The following is a 22347-nucleotide window of genomic DNA, read 5'->3' as shown; positions in this document are numbered from 1 at the left end:
AGGAACAGAGTACAACAGCACACACCTTCGGCCTTTTAGCCTCTCACCTCTCATTTCATTAAATGCAGTGAAATGCCAGTGAACACATCTTCCAATGGGGAAAATCAATTTACAAATTCCTTGGAGTTCATTTCAATGAACTCTACTGTCCACCTAAGCACACCTGTGAGAAGCCAGATGGCTGTGTAGGTAGCAGCCAGAGAACTGACTAGTTGCAGGGTTTCATCCTGGAGAGACCACAGTCGGTCAGTCGGGAATGGAGGGACGGCCAAGTGTCCGGCAGGTGGAGGGCGGGAGCCCCGCGGCACCATTCAGCACCTCGGACAGCGCCCGCCCCACGCAGCCCCAGCGGTGGGGTTTGCTGTTTTCTTGGGGCCCCAGGATTACACGTGGGGTGATTGCACAAAGCCGTGACGGTGTAGCTTCTCCAGGGCCAGAGTGTCTGCTTTACCCCTCAAAGCACCCCCCTGACTCAGAACGGGGGCGGTTCTAGCCCTGGCTCCCCCCCAGCTCCTTTGCTGTGGGGTCCCGGGATGCACCTCACCACAGCCCAGGCTGCAGTTCCACCAGCAGGAGGAGGTTTCTTCTGCCTGGAAGGAGGGGCATTAGTTCGAACTGAGGTCTCATCGAGAGTCCTTGGGTGTTACCTGCTCTGTGTTACTGGGTCACATTCCAGCACCTTCTTTGCTCCTTGGCCAGAAACCTCTGTTTTGAGCTGTTTCTACAGCCAATAAGTGGCCTGTTATTCACAGCGTTTTACCAGCAGCTCACCTCCTGTCGGAGCATCCCCGCCACTGGCCCCACGCATCAAAGAGGGCCTGCTGCACACCAGGCACTGGGCACAGCCCTGCCCTACTGATTCCCCGGCAGGGTGCAGGAGGCGGGCAGGGGGCAGGGGGTGGCAACATGGGTGTAGGGGCTTGGGAGTGGGGGTCTGGGGGACGGGACCTTCATCCTGAAGGCAGAGTCCCACTGCAAGAGGGGCCCAGGAAGGGAGGCAGGGGTTTCTGAGCCACTGCTTCCAGGCCGTGTGTTTGGGGGCTGCCTGCAAAAGAGAGGGTCCTGAGAGCCAGGCCCCCACCACTGAGGGCCTTCAGTAGCCCTGGTCACGTCGTGGAGCTGGTGGGGCTGGGCCTGGAGCTGCTGCCTCTCACACGCAAAGCAGAAAGTGGGATGAACTCTCTCTCTCCTTCCCTCTTTCTCTCAGGCCCAACACTGGGACCCTGGCTCCCCACCGGCCCGCAGCACCGTGTGCATCATTCCTCCCTGAGCTGAGCGGGGTGGGGTCCCTGCACGTGGGTGACCCTGTCTGCATCCCGCACTCAGCAGCCCTGTTCAGATTCAGTGGAAGTTTGTGGATAAGACCCCCCCCTCAGCCCTTCGTTGTGACTGCACGCTAGGGGGTGGGGAGCAGGGGCGGCCCACTCCCAGAGTGAGCTGCGAGTGCGGGGGGCATCCTCTGAGGGCAGAACGCCCCTCCAGGCCCAGCCGCCCCTCGGAGCCCTCCCAGCCCAAGTACACGCAAGCACACACACCAGGCACACACATGCACACACGTGTCCTCCGTGCTACGCAGCCCCTGTTCTGAGGCCCCCAGGCCGTCGGGAGAACTGTGTGTGGTGAACGCAGGCAAAGCCAGGACTGGGGAGACCACCGGTGCCCCCCGCCCACCTCCCCAGGCACACGTGCAGGCCTTGCCTCTCCTTGTCCAGCGCCAGGAGCTGGAGAGAGTGGAGGACACAGCCAGCATCCCCTCTCACCCAACGCTGACCCCGGCCAACGATGCGTTTGGCAACACCCAGGGGGCCCTTCCCGCGGCCGAGGGTCCAGGTGACGTCCTGTCAGTGAACCGAGACCCCACACACGCCCGCAAGGCCGCTCCACGATTGAGCCTGTAATTGCAGAGAATGAATTCGCTAATTGCAGCGAACCTGCATTCCTTTTGTTTTATGTCAATTAATAGAGCGATTTTAACAGCAATCTCCTCAACGGCTCCTCCCCGGCAGACTCGGCCGCGAGCAAACTCCGTCCTCTGGCAGGAGGTCCCTGAGGTGAGGAGGCTCCGAGGGGCCGTGCCGGTCCTGGGGGCCCCATTGGAGCCTCCGGTGGGTGCGGCCCTCACACCAGCGCGGGGACTTTGGCGGGCTGGTGGTGCAAAGCCCCCTGGTCCAGGGCTAGACTGCTGAGGGGCGACCCGGAGCCCCTGGCGAGCTCTCCCCTGCCCACCCCAGCTTCCTCATCCACTGGATGGGCGGCTTCGTGGGTCTTTCAGGAGGAGCTTCCATAGTAAAAACCACGAACACACACACATGCTCGCATGCCTGGGTGCACGTGCACATGGCCACGTCAGGCATTCCGCACACTGTACACGCATGTGTGCACACAAAGCCCCGGAGACGCTGCTGGACCCGGTGCCGCTGGGGGATGGGGTGAGGGAGGGGTCCTATTGTTTGGGACGAGGCAGCTGTGGTGAATCTGCTTTTCCTAAAACATGTTTGCAGGCAGGTGGCTCTGAAGTGGCGACCGTGCTGGGGCTTTTTTGCAGGAAAGGACGTGGGCAGTTGGTGCGTGTTTATTATGTGAGGAGGACTTGGGGCCAGCTGGGGAGGGACGTTTCCGGCCCCTCGGTTTAGCGCTGGTGAGACCTGCTCTCATCAATGGCCCTGCCTGGAGAGCCGCCCCACCCCCGCCCCGAGGGTGCCCCCGCCCCGCAGCCCCGCGCTGGCTACAGGCGACCTGCGGCCTGAAGGACTCACCACCGCCTCAACCCATCACAGCAGACGCCGTCCCCGTGCCTTCCGTCCGCACTTTCCACAGAAAGTCAGCCACGCCGGGAGTGTCAGCCAACGCTGGGCGTGCAGGACGTGACCGCTGCTGGAGTTTATCTCGACCACAGCCCTTGAGCCAACGCTCAGGATGGCGCTGCTTCGAGCACCTCCAGAATCCTGGAGGGGCATTTACAGGGCAAGGGCTGTGCCTTCGGGGGTGCCCACACGCGTCGGCAGGTGCCTCTGTGTTCACACGCGTGTACACACAAACACGTGCATGTGCATCAAAGGCACGTGTAACGGCATCAGGACAGGGAGGCCTCACTTAGGGAGAGGAACAGGTGCTGCTTTGATGTTCACACAACGGAGGTGATTTGAAACAGGGTGATTTTCAGCAAATACGAATCTGGCCCAGATTTACGGTCCAGCCATTTCCCTCCATAAGCAGCTTCTGCCACAGACGCTCCTGTCCCCAGAGCTGGTCACCTGCCCTGCAGCCCGCGGGCACTCCGAGCACTGTAGGTGGGGGCCCAGGAAGGCCTGGTGTGTCTGGCTGGCACGCATCCCCCACCCCGGCCACTGCCACCCTCCCTCCTGTTGGGAGCAGCGGAGCGGACGTGCCCCCTGCCCCAAACATGCAGCGTTCACGAGGACATCATGTCTGCAGAGATGTTACCAGGGCATCTGGTCAAGACCCATGGACCTCCACTTGGAAAAAAGGAGGGACGGCCACAGTGGGTGCGGGGAGCGTGGTCAGCCAGCAGTGTCCTTCAAGGGAGGGCTGGTGTGCCCACCAGGACCCTGGTCAGGCTGGGAGGAGAGCCTGGTGGTCTCAGGAGGGCCAGACACAAGGCCAGGGGGCCACAGCCAGGGCTGGGGAGCCACCCGGCTCAGGATCCCACTCCCAGGAGGGTCAGCAGGGGGAGGTCATGCCGGCCAGGGCTGGTGCGGCCTGCTCCACCCCTGCCCCCCACCCCTCCGTGCACACTCGCGTGCACACGCACACACACGTGCACACGCACAGCCTGTGTGCCAGGCCGGGGGTGGGCTGAAGCCTTCCTCCAACTCAGGGGTCCCCGACCACAGCTCTCCATCCAAATGGGGGTTCTTTCTGACGGTTCTGCAGCTCGAATCACCATCTTTGCCAAAAACAATCGGGGCTTCCCTGGTGGCGCAGGGGTTAAGAATCCTCCTGCCAATGCAGGGGACACAGGTTTGTGCCCTGATCTGGGAAGATCCCACATGCCACAGAGCAACTGAGCCCGTGCACCGCAACTACTGAGCCCATGTGCCGCAACTACTGAAGCTCATGTGCCTAGAGCTCGTGCTCTGCAACAAGAGAAGCCACCGTCCCGGCAATGACCTCGGTCCCCTCTCTTTGCCTGCACATGTCTCCCAGGTTTCGGGTGCTCTCGGCAGACTGGGGATGTGCTTATCCGCCCTTGCACACTCCTGACACTTGAGGAGCCCCCAGGGACCAGGTGGCCCAGATCGGAAGCTCCCCATCTTCCTCGTGCCCAGCCCCCGGCCCCCTCATCAAAGTGGCCGTTGACTAAGGAAAGAAGTGCGTCTGCTCTGTGCGGGCACACCTCGTCTCCCCAGCTCAGGGCTCTGCCCCGCGACACCCACTGCCGGCCCATGTCCTCAGCTCCATACCGTCCACTCTCAGCGGTGCCACCTGCCCCCTCACTGGCCCTGCCTTGAGGACGGGACAGGACAGTCCCCGAGGAGAGGCGGCCGTCAGGGCCCCGTCCCCACACCCCACGGTCCTGCTGCAAGACAAACAGCACCAAGGCCCCAGCTCTCCCCCAAGGCCAGGAAGGAAGGCCCGCGAGGGGAGGGCGTCTTGTTCTTGGGGGTCAGAGTGTGCCGCCTGCTGAGAGAGGAGGGGGACGTGGGGTCGGGGGCTTTGCCCGGAAGGACTGTGGCCGGCAGGTGGCACTGCCCTGCACGGCCACCACCCCGACCCCGGGCAGGGCCAGCCTCGTTCCTGAGAGGGCGGCCAGGAGGCGTGACCACACGTGCCGGTGACCTGGGGCGGGCGGTGCGTGCACACAGCCCTCGCCTCCACAGTCACAACTCTTACTCCATACTCGTGTCTCATTTCCATATGCACGAGCCTCCAGATCCACATTCATGACACCTCATCTCCGTGTTCATGTGCTATTTCCATATTCACAACTCCTCATCTCCATATTCACAAGTCATCATCTCTATATTCATGTCTCGCTCCTATATTCACAAGTCTCATTTCCACAAGCACGAGCCTCATCTCCATATTCATAGGTTGCATTTCCATATTCATAAGCCCCCATCTCTATCGTCACTCATTCTCAACACCGTGTCCACACACCCTCATCTCCATATTTGTGAATCTCCATCTTCACGACACTCCATCTTCGCACGTCCTCCTCGCCCAGCTCAGAGCCAGACCCCCCCCATCCCTGCCTCCAGCGGACGGCCGTGGGGCCGGGGCAGCTCCCGGAGGCTGGGGGGGGGCGGGGGTTTCTTCACCACGTGGCGTTATCAGCAGAAAGTCCTGGGAGGTCCCGGGGGCCGTCCCGGAAGGGGAGCCCCACGCAGCACCGAGGGGCGGGAGTGGGGTGGGGGCTCGGACAGGCCGGAGGGTCAGGCACCACGTCTGTTTCTTTGTTCCTGAAATTACGCAGCACAGACCGAGGAGACAGGAGAGCTGTTGGCCGGAGGCCGTGGGGACGCGTCGGAAGCACGGGGCTGCACGGGGAGCCGAGGGGGCGAGCCCGCCGGCCCCCAGGCCTGGGTGAGGTGGGGACAGGAGCGCCCCGAGCTGCGGCGTCCAGAGGGGACACGCTCAGGTGCTTTGCCTGCACCCACATCCTCGCGGCGCTTTACAAACGGCCCCGAGGCCGGGACGGCAGTGGCCAGAGGTTCCCGCAGGAAGAGCAGGCAAGCTGAGCCCTCTGCGGGGCCCCCACTTTCCTCGCTGGAGCCTGGGCTACGCGTTCAAAAGCTGAGCTGAGCGGGAGGGAAGGGGGCTCTCGGAGGCCACGTGGTTAGCGGGGGCCCAGCAGCTCCCTCGGCGCCTCCGCGTGGGCAGGCAGGACGTCAGGCCGGCGCGTCCCCACGGGCCCCTGGAGGTGGCTCCTCCAGGCGCAAAGTCACGGAAATGGAGTCTCGATGGGTACTTTGTCTGCATTCACAGACGTCGCCCCAGGATAAGAGATGCAGTTCTCTGAAGTGAAGAAATTCAGTCATTACCCTCTCCACCCAGGCCTCTTCGTGGTGGAAAGTTAGCTTTGCATCTAATGAAGACGAGCTCGTCTCTAATGAGAACGCGATGAGGGAGTAATTGAAGATGTGACAGAGGAAGAAGGAGCCCATTGCAAGTCTGGGGGGAGGAATTTATGTTTGCCTTTTAAAATGTGCATAAGAAAGAGGCAGGGCAGCAAACCTAACGGGACAGGTCTGATTTCCCAGGGCCCCGTGAGCCCAAACACCCTCACCTTCCCATCCCACCCAAGAGGGACACGTCTCTGGGCTCAAGAGCAACCCTTGGGCGGAATTAGTTGACCATCCACGGAAGGAGAGACTTTGTGGATCTTCGGTGCCTCCTCAGGCCTGAGCATCAGAGGACACTTTGCCCCCATGGCAGACAGGTGAGGTAGGACCCCATCGCAGACAGGTGAGGTAGGTCCCCATGGCAGACAGGTGAGGTAGGACCCCATCACAGACGGGTGAGGTAGGTCCCCGTGGCAGACAGGTGAGGTAGGACCCCATCACAGACAGGTGAGGTAGGTCCCCGTGGCAGACAGGTGAGGTAGGACCCCATCACAGACAGGTGAGGTAGGTCCCCGTGGCAGACAGGTGAGGTAGGACCCCATCGCAGACAGGTGACGTAGGACCCCATCGCAGACAGGTGAGGTAGGTCCCCATGGCAGACAGGTGAGGTAGGACCCCATCGCAGACGGGTGAGGTAGGTCCCCATCTCAGACAGGTGAGGTAGGACCCCATCGCAGACAGGTGAGGTAGGTCCCCATGGCAGACAGGTGAGGTAGGACCCCATCGCAGACGGGTGAGGTAGGTCCCCATCTCAGACAGGTGAGGTAGGACCCCATCGCAGACGGGTGAGGTAGGTCCCCATCTCAGACAGGTGAGGTAGGACCCCATTGCAGACAGGTGAGGTAGGTCCCCATGGCAGACAGGTGAGGTAGGACCCCATCGCAGACGGGTGAGGTAGGTCCCCATCTCAGACAGGTGAGGTAGGACCCCATCGCAGACGGGTGAGGTAGGACCCCATCGCAGACGGGTGAGGTAGGACCCCATCACAGACGGGTGAGGTAGGTCCCCATCGCAGACGGGTGAGGTAGGTCCCCATCGCAGACGGGTGAGGTAGGACCCCATTGCAGACAGGTGAGGTAGGTCCCCATGGCAGACAGGTGAGGTAGGACCCCATCGCAGACGGGTGAGGTAGGTCCCCATCTCAGACAGGTGAGGTAGGACCCCATCGCAGACGGGTGAGGTAGGACCCCATCACAGACGGGTGAGGTAGGTCCCCATCGCAGACGGGTGAGGTAGGTCCCCATCACAGACGGGTGAGGTAGGACCCCATCGCAGACAGGTGACACCAAGGACCCTTGACCAGTGGTCATGGGGCTGGAGGACTCTCAGGCAGCAGAAGGACAGAGGCAAAATGTTTCTGCGCAAACACCGACACAAAACGGGGGTGCCACAGGGGGGAACCTGCCCTAGGGCTTCCATCCCAGCGGCTGTGAGTTCTCCGGCAGCGGGCAGACCTCGGGCGTGGCTGGCCAGCTGGTCACCAAGCCTCATTTTGCAGGCGAAAAAGGCCCAGGAACAGTGGCCTGCTACTCAGCCCTGAAAAGACATGAGCTATCCAGGCATGAAAAGACACGGAGGACACTGACATGAATCTTACTAATGAAGGGAGCCAGTCTGAAAAGGCTACAGACTGATTCCAACTACACGATACTCTGGAAAAGACAAAACTATGGAGACGTTAAAAAAAAGGGAGGGGGGAGACTAGGGATTAGGGAGGGCGGGATGTCCAGGTAGAGCACCGGGGATCTGGGGGTGGGGGAGCTACTCTGTGTGACACCGTAATGGGGGGCCCATGTCAGCACGCATTCGTCCCACCCCGCAGGGGGCACAGCACCGGGAGTGAGCCCCGACGTGAACTGTGGACTTGAGTGGGTGCTCTGCCGATACGGGCTCGTCAGGGTAACCACGTCCTGCCCCCGTGCGGCACGCTGATCCCGGGAGGCTGCACGGGAGAAGGGGGTTTGTGGGAACTCCTCGCGCGTCCCGCTCGCTTGTCCGTAAACCGAAAACTGCTCTCAAAAATAGTCTATTGATACAAATACATGTAAAAGCACAGGAGACATCGCATAAAAGAATGTATAACTGACGGGCAGAGCTCCCGCGTGGGGCGACCCAGAAGCGGATGGCGGGAGAGCAGGGCCCGGGAACCAGCCTGTTTCCCTCGCTGCCTCTAAATGACATGCGCTTGCGAACCATGTAAACTGTGCTCCCAGCAAACAGTGAGGCCTGGGCCACACGTGCTGCCATTTCCTGGGATAAATATGTTGTCGAGTGAAACATTTGAGGAACTGGCAAATCTTCCACAACCAAGCTTCCAAACCCAGCAAAGTACTGAGGTTGCCGCTTCACCCAAAGCTCCAACGGCCGCCTCCAGGAAGTCCCCGGCCCCTCCAATCCAGCTCTGCCAGGGAGGTGTCCTCCCAAAGGTCGCCTGTTTGTCTCCAAAGAACTGACAGCGGACCGAATTCACTACAGAATGGCCTGCCATTGGCAAAGCGGACACCGCTTGGCTTGGCTTAATTTTTCACTATTTTATCGTGAAATCTCCTGTTACAGGTGAGTGTGTGAAGAGTATGTGCTTCTAAACTCTGCTCCATTCTCTGTAATAACTCTATGGGAAAAGAAGTTGAAAAAGAATAGATGTGTGTATAAGTACAACTGAATCACTTTGCTCTACGCCTGAAACTGATACAACATTGTAAATCAACTATACCCCAATAAAATTTTTTTAAAAGTATGTGCTTTGGGGGCTTCCCTGGTGGTGCAGTGGCTAAGAATCCATCTGCCAATGCAGGGGACACGGGTTCAACCCCTGGTCTGGAAAGATCCCACGTGCAACTAAGCCTGTGTGTCACAACTACTGAGCCCATGTGCTGCAACTCCTGAAGCCTGCGCGCCTAGAGCCCGTGCTCTGCAACAAGAGAAGCCACCGCAATGAGAAACCTGCACACTGCAACGAAGAGGAGCCCCTACTCACCGCAACTAGAGAAAGCCTGTGCGCAGCAATGGAGACCCAATGCAGCCAAAAATAAAATAAATAAAATTTTTTTTAAAAAACGTATGTGCTGCCAGTTTCTTTTTTTTCTCAATTTAAAAAGTTGTGGTAAAATACACACAGCATGAAATTTGCCATCGTAGCCACTGTAAGGTGTGGTTCAGTGACATCAGGACCTTAATTTTGCCATGCGACCCTCGCGGACGCCCACCTCCAGAACGTCTTCCTCTGAAACCGTCCCCTTATCTGCTATTGCCCCCAGCCCCTGGCAGCCGCCATCTACCTCCTGTCCCTACGGGGGTGACTCCCCTAGGGACCGCCCGTGAGTGGAATCACACAGTATTTCTCCTCTGTGACCGAGCATAACGTCCTCGAGGTGCATCGTGCTGCAGCCTGTGTCACAGTCCCCTTCCTCTCTAAGCCTGAGCGCTGTTCCGCTGTGGGGCTGGACCACATCCTGCCTGCCCACCACCTGCGGGTGGGCGCTGGGCTGCTTCCAGGTTTCCGCTCCTTGAACAGCGTTGCTGTGCACACAGGTGCGTCCCGCTTTCAACCCTTTTGAGTAAATGCCCGGCCGTGGGGTTGCTGGGCCCCCACTTTCTTTGATTCTTTTTCCAACTTTTACGTGCTTCCTAAATAAATAAAAAAATTTTGGAATTCTGCCTGTTTTGGGGTGTGTGAACGGAATCGCTCTCGGCCTGTGGTTCTGCAGCGTCTCTGTCCGCTGCGTCGACACCTGGGTGGACTCCGGGGGGCTGGCGTCTCTCGAGCCCGCTGCCCACTCCCAGGGCTGGACGCTCTTGGGTGCTTCGCTCTGCCGGTGCACAGAGGGGACCTCTCTTTGTGGGCGTCTGCTCCTCCTCTGGGTCTGGTGCCTGATCAAGCGTTTCACCCACTCCATCTTTTTCTTCTCTTTTTTTTCCTTTTCCTTCTCCCCACCGCCCGCCGCCACCCCCCGGTTCTTTGTTGCTGCGCGTGGGCTTTTCTCTAGGTGTGGCAAGCAGGGGCTTCTCTTGTTGCGGAGCATGGGCTCTAGGCGCACGGGCTTCGTTGCTCCGCGGCATGTGGGATCTTCCCGGACCAGGGATCAAACCAGTGTCCCCTGCATTGGCAGGCGGAGTCTCAACGACTGTGCCACCAGGGAAGGCCCTCGTCTTTTTCTTACTGACCTACAGTCCTCTGTGTTCTGGGTTTGCGTTCCTCGGCCCTGAGCCAACTTTGTGAGCGAGTTGCTTCTGGGGACGAAAACACGTGGGCCTGGGTCAACCAAGCATAAGGCTGGGCACGAGCCGACTGGCAAAGGAGAGGCACCAAAAGCCTCTTGGGAAAAAAAGAAAAAAGGGATGTTTTGTGAGTCACAGGATCTTCACTCTCTGGTGTCTCCTGATGGACACAGCTGTTCACTTTAATGTGGACAGTTTGGTCAGCCTTTTCACGTGCAGGTGACGCTTTCCGGATCTTGTTTGAGAAAATCTTGCGTCCCTGCCCTGAGGTCATGGAGATGCTTCTCTGCGGCGTCTCTAAATGGTCTATAATCTCGCTCTCCACGTGGGTTTATCACCACCTAGAGCTGAGCTGTGTGTGAAGTAGGGGACTTTTTTCCCCACGTGTGAGCACCAGTTTCAAAGAATCCAACCTTCCTGCACGACCTGCCCCCTCTGGTCACACGCGCGTGTCGGGGGACCCACTGCGTAATCCCCAAGGGTTTGCACGCCCGTCCTGGCACCAGCTCCTCCCCGTGCTGTCCCTACGGCTTTCGAACAAGCCTTGTCACCTGCGAGAGCGAGCCCTCCTGCTCCTCGGCGAGGCCTGGGCTTTTCCGGGTGTTTTTGTCCTTCTATGTAGACTTTAGAATCAGCTAGTTAAATCAGCCCCCCTCCGTCTCTCCCTTAAGCGCATGGACACACCGTCCCCCGTGGGATTTTTTTTGGCATTGATTTGAATCTACAGATGAATCCAGGAAAATTGTCACCTGTACGAGGTTGAGTCCCTCCCATCCAGGTGTGGGGTTTCTCTGCCCGGAGAGCTGGACCGTCTTTAGCTCCTCAGTTAAAATGGGGCAGCACCTTGCACCGTGAGTCACGCTTGTTTGCTGTTCTCATCCTGGTAAAGTCTGTGTTTGGATGTTGTGGTAAATGGTGCTTCTTAGGTTCAGTGTCTTCCCTTTTGCTGTCAGTGTATAAAAATACGGTTGATTTCTGTAGATTGTCCTGAAGCCAGAAATCTTGCACGTTCTCCTGTGAGCGCTAACAACATCCACAGGTCCCGCTGGGTCTCGGCACGGCCCCTCCACCCTCGGCCGAGGGCCGGTGCTTCGCCCTGGACCCGCGACCACGCTCCTTCCTGCCTTGTCCCCACCCCGGCCGCCCCGGCCCGCTCCTGACGACTCCACGAAGCGTGCGGCGCCTCTGCTGCCCTTGGTCAGGTTGACACGCTTCCTTTCTCTTCCAGGTTTGCTGAGACGCTTTTTAAATATCTTAAGTGGACGTTTAATTTCATCAAATCTCTTCCGCGCCTGTGGAAGGAGGAGGCGTGCTCCTCCACGCGAGTCCCCAGAAGGATTTCATCCAAAGTCTCACCCACGACCTGACATCCCCTGAGGTCCCACCGCTGCTGTCCCGACCGCACCTCGGAGCTCCGGGGGACGGACACCGCGCGCAGGGCACTGGGCTGGTCGGTCAGGGCTGCCACGCCCGAGTCCCCGCTCTGGGTCCCGAATCCCAGCAGGAGGATGAACAGGGGAGACTCGCTCTTAAATCAGAGCCACGGGCAAGCCCCGACACCCTCACGGCCACTCCGGCCATTTCCCTCCCCGCGTAACCGCGTGGTCAGCAGGGCAGGGCCCAAGGGAAGGGAGCCCCCAGCCCGGTACCCAGGCCGGGTGAGCCGCCCGCTGCCCCTCGGGCCCCTCCTCACCGCCGGGCGCACCACGGCCGCGCGCGTTGTCTGTGCTGAGACTCTGGGCGGGGGGGTGGAGATTACCGTCCCACCCGTGACATCAAAATAGGCTGCTGTCCCGGCAAACAAAAGGCTTCCGAGACGGCGCGGAGACACGTCGTGTTTATGTCGTCAGGGACCAGACAGTCGTGGGGGGCAGGGGCAGGGGAGAAACATCTGCACATTGAGAGGAACAATAACAGCCGTCCTCGCGTCTGCGCCGAAGCTGAAATTACGCCCGTGCTGCGCAGAAAGGGGCTTTTTGTGTGTGTGCAGGTGGGTTCACAAAACCCCATTGACATGCAAAACGAGCACCCCCCGCCCCGCCTGGGGAGACGGGCTCCTCCTCCAGGACCAGGCCTCGTTTCCCTAGATCCTCTCGGCAAACGCAGGGCGGGTGTCCACCCCCAGAGACCGGGGGGGGGGGCGGCCACGTCATAAAAGTCCAGATGTGCCGGTCCAGGGGGCGGCGTCCCTTCCACCCCATCCAGAGCGGCGCGGGAAGGCCCCCGGCCAGCTCCCCGGGGACCCCGTGGGAGCCCCGTGGCCCTGGCCCCCCCGGGCCTTGGCCAAAGGTGAGGAGGATCTGGCCGCAGAGGGGCCCCTCGGAAGCTGGGATGGGGGGCGGGGCGGGGGGCACACAGGCCGCTCTCTGGCCAAGGTTCCTGCTCCAAGAAAGGGTGGGTCTCCAGCACGACCCGCGCCGGGGGGGCTTGGCGCCAGGCCCCCGAAGGTGTGGGGCCTCTGAGCACCAGCTCGGCTGCCTGGTCCCGCGTGACGCGAAATGGGAGGACGTGCTGGCCGCTCACGCCCAGCGGCCACCTCCCCATCCAGCCCACGGTCTCCCGCACGGGCCACCCTGCCACGTGGCAGTGCCGTGGGGACCCCGCAGCCCGGCCCTGTGGTCAGGGGACTCCGGGATGGGGCTTTCAGGGGCCACACCCTCATAGCCGACCCCAGGGTCACCGGGTCCCTGGTGTCCCCCCGGAGGACGTTTCTCGGACCCTGGACAGCACAGAGGCTGGAGCTGATGTCAGAGAGGCCTGGTCAGGATCCTGGCGCCTCTCTCCAGCCAGCCCCCCAGACACGCCGTGAAGCCCGCTGAGCTGGCTCTCCTCCTCTGTGGGGGGTGGGCAGCCTTGGTTGGCTGAGAGGGCGTTAAGGTGACGTCTGGAGAGCTCACAGTCCCGAGAGAGGCCAGGCGTGTGGCCCCCGGACTCTGACCCTGAAGCCTGTGGGACCAGCGGCCGGCAAGGCTGTAGCACGGCCGCCTCTCACAGCAGCGGCCGGCGAGGGAGGCAGCGCCGATGTGGAGCCTGAACGAGCCCCCCAGCCCTTGACCCCACCCTGCTCCAGTCCCTGGGGCCGTGCATCCCAGGCTCTCTGTGGTCCAGCCAGGCTGGGGCAGCGGCACCACCTCCACCCTGGACACGAGGACTGGGCCGACCTTGGAGTCTGAAACTCACTGAAAGTGACACACCTTCCTCCCAGGAAGGGCGGCCACGGTGCTGCCTCCGGATCCAAGGATTTGTGGACCCCTGGCGGGGGGCACGACCCTGGACTCTGTGTGCAGATTCAGCACCAGGGCCAACTCCAGTGAGAGGGGAGGTGAGGCTGGGGGGCTCCGTGTTGGGATCCCCAGACAGGGGCCTCGCCAGGCCCTGGTGTGGGCCTGGACTCAGAGGACCTGCTGGCTGAGCCGGCCACACACTCCCTCTGCTGGACCAGAGAGAGGACGAGAACCAGGCAGGGGCTTCGGGGTAGGAACCCATGAAAATGCAGCCCCTCAGCTCACGTCAGGGTCTGGGAAGCAGCCCCCTTCCTGCAGGCAGGCGGGGCCGGGAGGGGTCTCACCTTCCCCCCCCAGGCCTGAGGTCACCAGACCCTGGAGCCAGAGGCCAAGGACCCACTTAGCTGATGGAAAAACCTAACCAGGACTTGAAAACCTGCATCCGAGAGGCACAATTAATTAGGTTAATAGTGAATTAAAACGCTGCTGAATAGATCTTGTGGAATAAATCATTTTCTGAGTTCAAGACTGGTGGCGCTGAGTGTGCCTAATTGATTTTGGACTTGCTGATTCGGGATGTGAGGGGACGTTTGGTTCCTTCCTAACGGACCGTGTCACGTCCAGAGCGACTTCCGCGAGGCTGCTTGTCTGGCCCACGGGGCTCGGCACGAGCCGGGAGGCGGAGAGGTGCCGGGCCGGGAGGCATCCGCCGTCTCTCACCAGACGCCAGGCCAGGGTCACAACACACCCTCCCAGGGCCCGTGGGGAGGGCCTCTCCAGAACTGAGCACCCACTGGGCTGTTAAAAGAAAGCCAATAAGACTCAAGAGAGAGAAACAGCCTAAACCTTACTCTGATCAGCTACTACAACTAGAAAATAAAAGTAGAAATGAGTCCTCCACCCCCGCCCAATTAATCGAAGCTTTTAAGTCGGGAGCTGGGGACCAACAGCGAAGGGCAGAACCGGCCACTCCTCACGGCCCCTCGGGCCCTGCTTGCAGCAGGGAGGCCAAAACCTGAGGCCCAGTTTCCAACACAGAGACGAACGACTCCAGGTGGCCCGGCCGTTCTTAGAGGGCCTCACGCTCTGTGCGGAAGGGGGACCCGCCCTCCGTTCCCAGACCGACGCTGACCTGCGCGTCCGGTGAGGCTGGGGCCACCCCACCCGTGCCCCGGCCTCGCACACCTGATACCTGGCGCCCTGCTGACACCCCGTGAGGCGCCGGGTGCAGGAGACCCCACGTGAGTTGCAGAAACTGGAACCGGAGGCCACGTGCACAGATCCCACAGGTGACATGTGTGACTCCTTGTCCTGGATGACGTCAACAGAAACGACCTTACGCAAACTTTACAAACAGCTTTTTTGAGCGACAACTCACACGCCCTACAGTTCATTCATTAAAAGGGCACGGGGTTCGGGGGTCTTAGGTTCAACCACAGAATCACGCCGCCGCCGCCGCCAAGGCGAGCACGTGGCATCGGCCTGGGAAGACGCCCCGCCCCCCTCAGCCCCGCCGCGCGTGCGCGTCTGCCTGCTCTGGACATTTCCTGTAAATGGAATCACACGACGCCGACGCCGGGGCTTTCATGACCTGTTTGGCTCAACCTGTTTTCCCACATCGTAGCCTGTGTCGCGCTTCACTCCTTTCATGCGGCATGATCCACAGTTGTACGGAGACCATTCGTCACAGATGGACGCTGCTTTCTTTTGTGTCCTCGCTTTTGGGCTACTGCGAACAGCGCTGCCATGAACATTCAGGTTAAAGCTTTGGCCTGAAGGTACGTTTGTGTTTGTCTTGGGCTTATGAGGTGGACAGGAATTCCATGTTTAACAGTTTCGAGACGGCACCAAACTTTCCCAAGGCAGCTGCAGCATCTTACCTTCCCACCAGCCATGCACGAGGGGTCTGATTTCTCTTTCCACAGACTTTCATTGTTAAAAACAAAAATTGTTTAAAGAAGAAAAAGAAAGCTCCACTCAGCGTGATAGAACACAACTGCGCTTGGAAACCCTCCCCGGCACGTACCTCTGCGTACCGTCGTGTGTGCCTGCGGGTCTGAAAACATGAGCCTGACCACACAGGGATGAGGGCCCGGGGCCAGGAGGGGGTGACCAGCCACCTGGGTCCCCTCCACCCGGCTGCTCCTAGAGAGATGCCACGTGCACACCGTGGAGACGTGGCAGCCACTGGCCTTCACCCGTGCTGCTGTAGGGCAACTGCGTCCAACTGGACATGCCCCTGTGGCTGTGGCGTGCGTGGTTCCCGTGGGCACCCACGTCACTGGCAGCCACACGTGCATGGTTGCCTCTGGCCTCTGCGGGCGACTGCCCCGCTGTGAGTTCCTTCTTCCTCCCTGTTGCCGCCCCTTCTCCAAAAACGGGGGCGGGGGCAGGTGGCAAACGTGGCGGGTATTTTCAAATCTCAGCATTTCCTCATCCAATAGCCCAGCTTATATTGCCAAACAAACTCGATTGAGAAAACAGTTGACTTTGAACTCAGCACGACGACAGCTGCTTCAGACCAATTTGGGCACCCGGATCCCAGGTTCCTGGGGAGGCCCTGCAGGAAGACCCCGTATGGACACCTTCGACATCCACGGCTTCATCAGGTACAACAGTCAAAATTAACAAAAAGGCAAGCTACAGACTGGGAGAAAATATTTGCACATAGCCAACCAAGGATCACATCTAGAAAACGTAAAGAACACTCAAAATTCAACCATGAAACACTCATGGTCCAGTTAGAAAATGGGCAGGAGACGTGAGGAGACATTTCAGCAACAAGGACACATGGACGGGAAACCAGCCCCGGCAGAGACGCTGCAGCGGGCACGCGGCGTCAGGGCAGCGCAAACTCAGCCCGCGTCGGGCCATCGCCGCACCCACCAGAAGGGCTACATCAGGAACGCTGACAGCACCGAGTGCTGGCGAGGACGTGGAGAAGCTGGACCCTCGCCCACTGCTGGGGCGGGGACGGAAAACGAGCGGCCGCCCTGGGAGACCGCCAGGCCGTCTTACACTCACAGACCAGCGGTCAGCCTCCTGGGCTTATCCCGGAGGGAGGGAGATCCATCCACACTGAGCTAAATACACCTGGAATCACAATAGCCAAACCAGGACAACCCAAAATCTCCTGCAACAGGTGAAAGACTAAACAGATACACAAACCAAACACAGCCAAACCGCAGCCTGCACTCGGCTGCAGGAAGCACCACCCACTAGGCGGCCCGTGGACGGGTCGCCCGGGCCCCACCCCGAGGGAGGGGAGCTGCTCCCACGTCACACGCAGCACGTGTCCGTCCGCAGGACATTCTTGAAATGACAGACTGCAGAGAGCAGACTTGTGGCTGCAGGGGTGAGCGATACCGCGGGCGGGGTGACAGTAAAGGGCTGAAGGAGGAAGACCGTGATGGCCCGGACCTGCGTCTGCATGTCCCAGGGATCCACACGCGTGACGGGCGCAGAGCCCTGGCCACACCCTTTGCGCGGCCCGGCGCCGGCTGCGACGTTGCGCTGTGTCACGTGACACGCTGCGCGCGTTACCGACGAGGATGCGCAGGTGGGCTCCTCTGCGCTGTCTGTGCAACTTCCTGTGAGTCTATCATTATTTCAAAACTTCAAAAAGGTTTTTTTTTTTGACATGGCAGCAGGCATTGCTTTGTTTCAGGCGAGTCTGACCCTGGGCCCGTTTCAGTGTGTGTCGTAAAAGAGCGCGGGCCGCCGGCCCTCCTGGGTCACTGTGGTCCGCCAGCTGCGGCTACAGGATCACTGCATCTCACACTCAAAGTTGTGAGAAGGTCTCATTGTCACAACAGCAATTTTTAAATCTGTTTGCCCAGCAAGACAGCAACCAACAGCAATAGCCGTGGGGAGACAGGCGGGTGGCGAGGTGTTGTGCCATCAGCCACCAGGGTTTCTAGGGATCCTCTCTACAAAACCACACAACTGATCCAAAACAGACCACAAATCCGGGGGCAGGGCGCTCGGTCTGTGAAGCCGGGATCGGGCGGCAGGGCTAGTGTTGGCGGAGTCGTTGGCCGAGAGGGTCACGTTAGCACCGTCTTGGCCACGCGGGTGCTTTTCTCTCTGTCTGCCAGGGGTGCCAGGGCTCCACGCTGCGTGCGGAGGACACACCCTCCGGGAACTGAGCCGTTACTGACTGTAGACCCATGTGACGGGCTCAGTCGCTCGGGCGGCAGAGCCATCACCTTGCAGGAGCCGCTGCTGGGACAACGGGGGATGTTAACGGGCCGCGGGGGTGACACGTGGAAGGGACTCAGCTCCCTGTATTCTGGTGCATTCGCAGATGTCACTGGGACCCCTTTGCGGTCTCCACGACGCGTCTCCACAAGGCTGGCGCACACAGTATGCGGGCACAGCCAGGACCGCAGCCTTGGCCCTGGGCTGGAAGTGGGTCCCTCCGAGGCCCCTCAGGTGCCCCGTCTACCCAGAGGCCCCCCATCCAGCTGTGCTGCTTCCTCTGGTGAAACTTCCCAAATGCCTACCTGGTCCGGGTCACTCTGACCCCCCAGCGGCTCCTCCAGCGCCGTTGTTCACTCCGATACTTGCAGAGCACCCGCAGTGTGCCAGGCGGGACCCACCCTCCCCGCCCCCACTAAGGCTGGTGTCCCGCAGCCCCGCGCCAGGAAGCCTGCACGGAGAGCAGCACGGCCCAGCGGGCCCCCACCCCGGGGAGGGTGCCTGAGCCTGGGGCAGGGGGGCTGGAGCCTGGGCGGCGGCGGCGGCGAGGGCGCACGTGGAGCAGGCTCTGTCGCCTACTTCCTGTCTCACTGATTCTTATTCTCATCCCCACTCGCTTCCTTCCACTCGTTTCAGGGTTCATTTGTGATCCCCTATTTTTAGGTGAAAACTTAAAATCATTGACTTCAGATGTTTAGACCTTTCCGCTTTTCTACTCTAAGCATTTCAAGCTTCCCTCTGCGCACTGCACTAGCCGGAGCCCACAAACTAGGATAGGTTGTGTTATTATTTCATTTCAATACAAATACCTTCTGGTTTCCTTTATGATTTCGCCTGGTCCCCATGGCAGATTTAGAAATTTATTGCTTAATTTCCAAATATTGAGGGCTTTCCTGAATATCATGTAGATCTCTAATTTAATTCTACTGTAATAATAGACATACTCTTAAAGATTTCAATCTTTTGAAATGTGGTGAGGCTGACTTTAAGGACCAGCATGTGGTCTGTCTAGGTGAATGCTCAGGTACTTGAAAAAGATGTGAATTCTGCAGTAGTTTGACCTTGTGTCCTATTCCTGCCAACCAGGTCAGGTTGGCTGGTAGTGTTGTTCAAATCTTATCCACTATTCCTGACTTTTTGTCCACTTGTTCTAAGACTGAGAGAAGGGGGTTAAAATCTCCAACGGTGATCGTGGGTTTGCCTGTTTCTCCCTTCACACATGCCGATTCTGCGTCACATATTTGAAGTTCTGTTCTTGGGTGCCACATGTGTGATATATGTCTCCCTGGCAGGAGCATCCCTCAGTGCGATATCGAGCCTTTATCCCTGGTGATGCCACCACACCAGCCTTCTTATGCTCACTGCGTGCAATGCACTGAAAACACTTTCCTTCCTTTTACTTTCAGCCTCTCTGGTCTCTATATTAAAGTGCACCTCTTATATTCAGCGTGGAGTGGGGTCTGGCTTTTTTGATCCAGTCTGATAATCTCTGACTCTAAACTGGAGAGTTCAGTTCGTTTAATGTGAAGGTGATATGGTTGGGTTTAAGTCTACCATCTTGTTATTTGTCTCCCGTTTGTTCTACATGCTTTTGATCCTATATTTCTACATGAATGACATTGGTTTCATTTCCTTGTAGCCTGGAGAACTTTAATGTTTCTTAGACTTCATATCTCCTGACCACAGACTTTCTCAGCTTAAAAAGAATCTCCAATGTCTTTATTTCACTCTCATTTTTGAAGGATAATTTTCACTGAATATAGAATTCTTGATTGACAGGCTTTTAAAAAACTATACACTTGTAAGAGAAATTGTTCCATTGTCTTCAGAAATCCATGGTTTAAAATGAGAATCGGCTGTTGTTCCCCTGCGTATGAGTCCTTTTTCTCTGACCGCTTTTAAGATTTTCTCTTTATTTCTTGTTTGTAGTAGTTTAATTATGATGTGCCTAAGTTTGGTTTACTTTGTCCTGTTTCTTATATCAATGGGTTGCTATTTTCCACCAAACTTGGGAAATATTTCACCATTACTTCTTCAAATTTTTTCTGGTACTTTATTCTCTCTCTTCCCTTTTTTGGGATAACAATTACATGTTTATTAGACTACTTGATATGTCAGCCACATACATTAACATGTAACATATATCAGTCCCACGGGTCACTGAGGCTCTGTTTGTCTTTTCAGTTCTCCCAAATGGATAATTTCACTTGATCTGTCCTTGATCTTTTCTTCTGCAGTTTCTAATCTGCTGTAAAGTCCATCCAGTGAATGATCTCACAGTTTCCATTTCTCTGCTGAGATTCCCCATCAGTTTACTCATTTTGTCCATGTTGTCAGTTACATCCTTGAAAATATGTAAAATAGCCATTCTAAAGTCCTTGTCTGCTCACTCCAACATCTGGGTCATCTCAAGTTCTGTTTCCATTGACTACAGTTTTTTTTCCTTTTTGTACTTCAACATATTCATGTTCATTTTTTAAAAAACTTTATTGAGGTATGTCACATGCTGTACGTGTTCATTTAAAGTGTATAATTAGTGGTTTGTAGTATTTTCACCCCACTCCCTCTGGCAGTCTGCCCAATCCCTACCCCCAGCCATAGGCAACCACTAATCTACTTTCTGTCCCTGTGGATTTGCCAATTCTGGACATTTCATTTCAATGGAATCACACAACATGTTATTTGTGGGTGTAGCCTTGTTCTCTTAGCATGATGTGTTCAAGGCTCATCCATGGTGTAGCCTGTGTCAGAGCTTCATCTGTTTCATGGCTAATATCCCATTGTGTGGTTGGAATCCATCCATTAATCCATCCTCAGCTGACAGACTGGGGCTGCTGGGACTGCTTGGTGTGATTCTTCCTTAGGGCAGGTCCTCTTTGGTTTTGTCCTTCATCCTGGGCTGGTGCCCTTAGCGTGGGGCGTGGCCAGCACTTCCCAGGTGTGACCTTCCCAGGGCTGCAGCCAAGTGCTGCAGGTGCTCAGCCATGTCACTTCACTCTGACTGGCAGGAACTTAGGACGTCCTCAGCCTCTGTGTCCCTGGCACCTCCATTCAGCTACAGCTGCACAGGAGCCCCACTCTGCTGGACCCCATGGTCTCCCACTGAGCTTGGGCAGCCCAGCCCTCAGCCAAGGACCATGAAGCCCCCCCACACACATGCCTCTGCCCCCACCCACAGGGTCCTCCTGCTCTGGTATCCTGCCCCAGCAGCTCCAACCCTGACCTCTGCCTCCCCAGCCTGGTGTGACCTCTGAACTCTATTTGGGCTACACCTCTCCCTGACTCAACCCAGGCAGGAGCAGGGCCAGCCCAGCACTCCCTCAGTGTGTCTCCGCCCCAGGACTTCTGTCTTGTGCTGCCTGCTGCCCACGCCTAAGAGCCCTTGTCCCTAGATTCTAGCCAGTTCTCAGCAGGAGACAAGTCCAGGCCAGTGATTTCTTCAAGGCCGGATGCAGAGGCCACCCCGGGGACTGCGATTTTGCATTTTCTCCAGGCCCCTGCCCATCATGGTGATTCTGCTGTCAGTGGTCCTGAGACAACTTTGAGACATTCTGGTGCGTGACATTAACTAGGGACCTACTACGAAGGTCAAGGAAATGTGACACATACACGGCCTCTTCCAACCCTCTCAGAGCTCAAGATGAGGCTGGGCCATCACTGGTCCGATGAGGAGTCTGGGGTGACAAGATTAGGTCACAGCTTCAAGGTCACGTGGCTAGTGAGGTGTGAGAGGCAAGATGCTCCCAGGCAGCCGGACCCCAGAGCCCACCCTCCTGAGCCACAGTGGGAGTGGCCACCCCCTCCTGCCTTTGGCTGCATCTTCAATTTCAGGTCCCAACCTGTGGCCGCATCTCAGGACGAGACTGCGTGTTTCCGGACTTTTCCTGGAACCCACAGCCCAGCACCAAAGACCCAGCGTCAGGCTCTCCTTCCCCAGCCTCTGTGTGCTGGCATTTGCTGTAATTGCACTAATATTCTGTTTGGCGGAAACCAGGTCTGCACGATCCCAAGCAACCGATGAGAATGTTTAATGTGTGTGTTTTCCTGGCGGCGCTCCAGAGACTTGGAATTTGCCAGAATGACTCACTTTTTAACTCAGCCCTTAGACATGGTGCAAAGCCAGCACAGCACCGATTTGAGACACCATCACAGATTACCCTCACATTTTTGGTCCCAGGGAGACTCTCGGTCAGGTCCAGGGCCAGGCTCAGGCACTGTGGTCAGCCCTGTTTCATCAGCTCAGATGTGTCTGTCCAGGTGGCTCAGCGTCCACCAGGAAACCTCAAGGCCCCCATTGGCCAGAACGTCCCTTCAGACAGGCGTGGAGCCAACAAGCTGAACTGGAAAAGGCGTGAGCACAGGGGACGCAGAAAGCCTGGCTATTTGGGAGCGGGTGTTTCTGTAACAAGAAGAGCAGCAGCGAGAGGCTCCCCTGAGGGTGGAGAGCGTGGCGCAGACGGTGGGCGGGGCGGGGGTGGGCAGGGGTCCCTTCGTCAGGGGCTGAGTCGCGTCCCCTGAAAGCTCTGTTTAAGACCTGAATGCCAACGCCTATGAGCCAGACCTTATTTGGAAATAGGGACTCTGCAGGTGTAAAACAATGAGGCCACGGTGGAGGGGGT

The sequence above is a fragment of the Hippopotamus amphibius genome, chromosome 12 (genome assembly GCF_030028045.1).
Source record: "Hippopotamus amphibius kiboko isolate mHipAmp2 chromosome 12, mHipAmp2.hap2, whole genome shotgun sequence".
Lineage (NCBI taxonomy): Eukaryota > Metazoa > Chordata > Mammalia > Artiodactyla > Hippopotamidae > Hippopotamus > Hippopotamus amphibius.
This window is presented reverse-complemented; position numbering follows the sequence as displayed.